The sequence below is a fragment of the Leptonychotes weddellii genome, chromosome 16 (genome assembly GCF_054177405.1).
Source record: "Leptonychotes weddellii isolate Sample4059 chromosome 16, ASM5417740v2, whole genome shotgun sequence".
Classification (NCBI taxonomy): domain Eukaryota; kingdom Metazoa; phylum Chordata; class Mammalia; order Carnivora; family Phocidae; genus Leptonychotes; species Leptonychotes weddellii.
Window position 1 is genome coordinate 32,858 of NC_138384.1, and position 5,831 is coordinate 38,688.

The window sequence follows — 5,831 nt, forward strand, 5'->3', positions numbered from 1 at the left end:
AACGTAGCCACCACACACTCCAGACCCCAGCTCTGAGGGAGGTTCAGAGGTAGCCTACTGAGCCCTTACACTCCCCAAGAATATAATGAGAGCACATATAACTGGTTAAAGAAATTCTCTACTTTCAGGACAAGAGATGAAGTATACAAACAGGGGAAGGTTCCTTAAGTGCTCTGGGGATGTCAACAGCAATCTCCTCCATGGTTTTTTGGCCTCCTGTTCTAATAAATTTTGTGTTCATGCGAATCTGAAGTCCATATCATGCACCTCATTCCCGCCCTTATCACTGAAAGCAGAAGGGTCCAGGAGGGCCAGAGAACTCCTACTCTTGGTCCAGGTCTCCACAGGAAAACTGAACCCCTGGAAAGGTGTAAGTCAGGAGTGAATCTAGTTAGAGCACTGAAGAATCAATTTCTGGGCCAGGGAGAGAAATCTAGGATTTGACACAGATTCCATCCGGGAAGGGAATTCTTTGGTCTCTTGGGAAGTGTGGTGTTTTCCCCTAATAGACCCCTGCCCTCTCCTGCCACCCTCCTCCTCTAGCTTCTGCTGGCTCCTCTCCAGTTTCCCTCCCACATCTGCAGCCTCAGAGGTGAACACCAGGGGCGGACATGTGCTTGTGCCCATCTGTGTGCCTGGCTCCGTCTGGGGCAGATCCTCTCTCTCTCTCTCTGTCTCTCCTTGCTTTCCCATCAGGGTTGGCATCTCATGGTGCACAGCATATGGAATCCATATCAGACTGCAGTGGGTTCGATTCTCAGCTCTGCTCTCACCAGTTCAGTTGTGTGACACAGGGCAAGATCCTCAACCTCTGTGTGCCCTTTTTATCATCCAGAGAATGGGAATGATAACTCCAGCCTTTGGCTGGATGTTCGAAGTTGAATAAGCACAGGCATAACCTGGCACGAAGATGCTGAGAACACAAGTCCCTCCCTCTTTGTTGTTCTCGCACAACTTTCAATGGCCATGTCTTCAAGGGCCTTAGTGCTGCACAAGGGAGGACAGACAGAGGGTAGGGGCCAGGGAGCCAGATTCAGAGACTGGTCAGGCACCACAGCTTTCTCTGCACAGACTCAGCTACCCTGGGAAGGAGGTGTGAGGTCTGGGGTGAAAAGTGGGGGGTCCATCTCCCTTCCCACTGAGCCTGGGCAGCTCAGAACCTCTCAACACAGGCAGGCAATACTGACAATACCCTGTGAAACAAGACCCTCATCCGTCCCTTGCTGAGAACAGACTCTGGCCTCAGCATCTGTAGGAAATGGATGCACCATAAGGGAGTCTCTGAGCCCCCTCACTGCCCCATCCACACACAGTGTTCACGAAGCCCAAGCTCAGCAGTTTCTGCAGCACGCTTTCCTCGTGCCTGGGCCCCTGGCGGTTTAATGCATTAGTGCATAAATGCAAACCCTATGGTTTAATGCACAGCTGCGGCAATCTTGAAATTCATAATTATTTTACCTTCAAACTTACGGGTGGTAAGTGAAGTCTGAAGGGACAATGGAGCAGGGTGGATATGCACAGCATCAGCCATTGCTGGCTATACCCACTCACATATAAGGTCTACAGTGCCCCAGGGGCACAGAATTCCCACGGACACAGCAGGTAGGAGGTAGCAGGACTGGAAGTGAACACAAAGTAAGTATGTCGCATCCACTACTGGGCAAGTGAGGGTGCTGACAGCTTTTCTTACAACCAGAACTCACTTCCAATGCAGAGAGGAGGCAATGGTGGTTCTAGGAAGCACAACAAACGAGGGCCACTATCACTTCGCTCCTGCAGGAGTTACCTCCCTGCTTCTGAGGGAAGCAGATCTCATTCCAGTTCTTGCTAGAATGGCTTCGTGGAGGCTGAATTCCAAACCCCAACCCCTCCAGGAGATACAAAAAGGAGTGTGGGCCATGTGGGGGGGCACCAAACCCCATGACCTGGAACAGTGACCCTTCTGTCCCTCCCCCCATGCCAGGCTTGTGAAGAGTCTCTACATAAAGTATGTGGATTTCAATTAATTAATATTCATTACTATTGTCTCTAGTCCTGTATGCTTTTGTAAAGGAAGGGGCATATTGGGGTCTTTCTTTCCTTGTGGGAAGAGGAGAGGGGATGATTCTCTTCCCTATACAGCGTAATGCTGAAAAATGCCCCGAACCCTCAATGTTCTGGGACTTCAGCATGAGCCGTTGCAGAAGGGGCAGAGTGGGGGTAATGCTGCCAAGGAGCTCACACTGAAATACAGTGGGAGGAGAACCCACACACTGCCAGGTGATTCCCTCCTCCACGTCCCCCCAGAACTGACCCGGAACTCCCCCTGGGAGGCTGACCAATTCAAGATGAGGAGAGGTCTGTCCGTTCCTTCTTCCTCCCCTTCGGCAACAAGCCCCACTCCCAGGGTGGCCACCAGCCTCCAAGAGTACCCCGCCCCCAAATCCACCTCCTATTATCCAGCCCCTGCTGCAGTCCCACCTTCACAGAACAGGGCTGACCTGTGCTGTGAAAATGGCAGTGTAGGGTGCCCACCGTGACTTCAGCCTTGCCCTCACTCTCTCACATGGTCTCAGGTCACTGCGTGCAAGGGAGCTAGGTGCCGATACCCCTCTCAAGCGTCAGCTGCTAGCAGCCATTATCCTCATTTTGAAGAGGAGGCTCAGAGGAATGCCTGACGCTGGCTGGATTCCGAGTCTCTGTGCCCTGGTAAACAGCTGAGAAGCCCTTGGCTGAGGCCACTGTCCTATTCCTGGGACACCTGGCTGGCCTCTGCACCTGCTGGCTTCCCAGCACCTCCCCCGACACCGTGATAGCCATGGAGGGACAGGTCGATAGTCCTTGGGCCACAGGACGTCAGCCGCTGAGACAACAGGGCAGGGTGGCCCGTGGCCCCCACCACACACCCTCTGCAACTGCAGCAACCACCCCAGCTATGGCCGGCCCCACCTGCTTTCTGCTCTGCTGGTCTGCCACCCAGGTAAGGACACCGCCGGCTTGCTCGGGGACCTAGCTAGGCAGGTAAGGCTGTCACTCACCAGGACGGTCAACAGAGAACCCAGAACAGAAGAGCACCCTCCACAGCCAGGGTGGGGATAAGCTGAACCAGGGCCCGAGTGGCACATGAAGCTCAACTTGTCTGAAACGTAGTAAATGTGTCTTTGACCCCCGGACTCTGCCTTGCCTGGCCGCAGGTCTGGCCACAGGTCTGGCCCCGGTCCTAGGAGCCCAGCCAGAATCTGAACCAGCCTCTGAGAACTATCCTTAGGGCAGAGTGTCACACACAGATGCTGTCTTTAAAAACTAAACTGCTTGGGGTATCTGGTGGCTCAGTCAGTTAAGCGTCCAACTCTTGATCTCAGCTCAGGTCTTGATCTCAGGGTTGGGAGTTTAAGCCCCACACTGGGCTCCATACTGGATGTGAAGCCCACTTTTAAAATATATATATATATAGGGGCTCCTGGGTGGCTCAGTCGGTTAAGCGGCTGCCTTCGGCTCAGGTCATGACCCCAGGGTCCTGGGACCGAGCCCTGCATCGGGCTCCCTGCTCAGCAGAGTCTGCTTGCTTCTCCCTTTCCCTCTGCCTGCCACTCTGCCTACTTGTGCTACCTCTCTGTCAAGTAAAGAAATTAAAAAAAAAAAAATCTTTAAATAAATAAATAAATAATATACATATATATATCTCAAACTGCTCAAAATTTACTAACGACAGATTTTTAAAATACTTTTTTTAATTGAAGAGGCTGCTAGTCTCATAACCCAGAGAAAAATCCTATAACATTCTGATACATGCACTTTAATATCATACTTCAAAAGCTCTCATACTTAACAGCAACAACTTTATTGGGGTTTTGTTCTGATAATATGCAGTTGTTATGTTTCTAAAAATTAAGAAAATACAGAAAATAAAAAGCACCCAGTACCATAACTCCGTTATTCAGAGGGAACGTCAATTAACACAGCATGTTAGAGCTTTCTGTTCATCACACACAAACAAGTGTGCACATTTGGACACCTGCACATTTCCCTTTCACAAACACTACAGAGCCCCTTACTCTCTCACCTGCCTCTTTCCCTTTACAAAGTATCTTGAACACCTTTCTTGCAGTTTTCACTGTTACATCATGACCAGGATTGGACTGTGCTTGAACCAACCCCCTGATACTGGACATGAAAGGTGGTTCCAGAAAGAGTTTGTAGACCAGATTTGGGCCTAGTTTTGGTATAGATTAAAACATGCAGTGCATTCAGTGCTCAGGAAAGTTCTCCGATCTCCAGGATTTAGGGAGAAGAGGTCCACTCCACCTCACCCCTCCCTTGATGTCACAGAGCATCCCCTCTCAGCCTTCCCCTGCAGAGGAAGGTGATGGGAAACCCTGGAGGCCATGGTGGAAGCGGAGGCCTTTGTTTTCTGGGGGGCAGAGGAGAACAGGACAGTGCTGACACCCAGGCTGATCACAGGCATTGTCCCAAAGCCTGTCCCCTGTGCTCTTAACCTACTTCCCATTGGTTTTGCAGCTCTTTGCTCAGGCGATGCCTTTCAGTAATGGGGCTCCCAAGACACCTCAGAAGCTGGGGTTGGTGTTGGGAGATCCGCATGGCAACAAGACCCTCCAGCAGGTCAGTGTGGCGCTCACAAGAGCTGGCTTCATTGAACAGTTGGGCCTGTGCTATGGTCCCTCACCTCCTGTCCTTTTAGGGTACCCCCTCTGGATACCAGATGGAGGTGCTGACGTTCCCTCATGCCCACTTCGGTCCCAGGAGGCAAAAGAGAGACTGGGTTATCCCTCCCATCTCCATCCCAGAGAATGAAAGAGGCCCATATCCAAAAATGGTGGCTCAGGTATTGCAAAGGGAGGATTCTGGTTTCGTTCTAGGGTTCCCTACGGAGAGGGACTGATACTCGACTGGGGTCCTTCTTGGCTGTTCTGCTTCTGTGTTGTCTTCAGGTCAAATCTAACAAGGACAAGGAAATCCGGGTTTTCTATAGCATCACCGGCAAGGGCGCTGACGAACCTCCTCGTGGTGTGTTCATCATGGACAGAGAAACAGGATGGCTAAAGGTGACAGTGCCCCTGGACAGGGAGCAGGAGTCCCGCTATGTTGTGAGTGTCTCCTACGAGGCTTCAGGGTTGGGGAGCTGGCGGCAAGCCAGCCATCTCATTTTCTAAATATTTCAGACAGCCAGTGGATTTCTGCAGTTACTCATGAAACCATTTGTGAGCACCTGTTATATTCCAGGTGCCGCGCGGGCACATGAGAGTGAGGAGGGTGGAGGCAGGCAGAGCTGAAGAATGAGCTCTGCAGTTGTGGACAAAGTTCCACGACTCACTGACGCGAGGATCCCTGAGAGGCAAGCTTCTGAGCTCAGCGCCAGAGCAGTACCGGAGGGAGGCCCAGGCTGTTGTTACAGTTTCTACCACCCCCGTTAGCTCCAGAGACACACAATGGAGAGTCCAGCTCTGGAGGGGAGAAACCCAGGGCCCGCGCAGCAAAGACCAAGGTGCAGCAGGGGGACAGAAAGCGGCAAGAGAGGGCTGAGCAGAGGGCAGGAGCGGGTTGTGTGACTCTAGGTTGGAACGTTCTAGACAGTCTCCAAATGTTCAGAGTGTAGGATCCAGAGCCACACAAGCTGTGGTGAGACCCCAGCTCTGACACTGTACTTTGTAGCCCTGGGTGTGGTAGTGACCCCCTCGGCCTCCCTTTGCTTTTGGGTTACTGTATGCGAAGCACTTTGAACAAGTTCTCAATGCATGTGAGCTGAGCACCCTTTAAGCACAGCTCTCTGGGCTGTTTTGTCCAGAACACTCTCCACCACACCCCGTGGAGGGAAACAGAGGCCCAAATAAAGC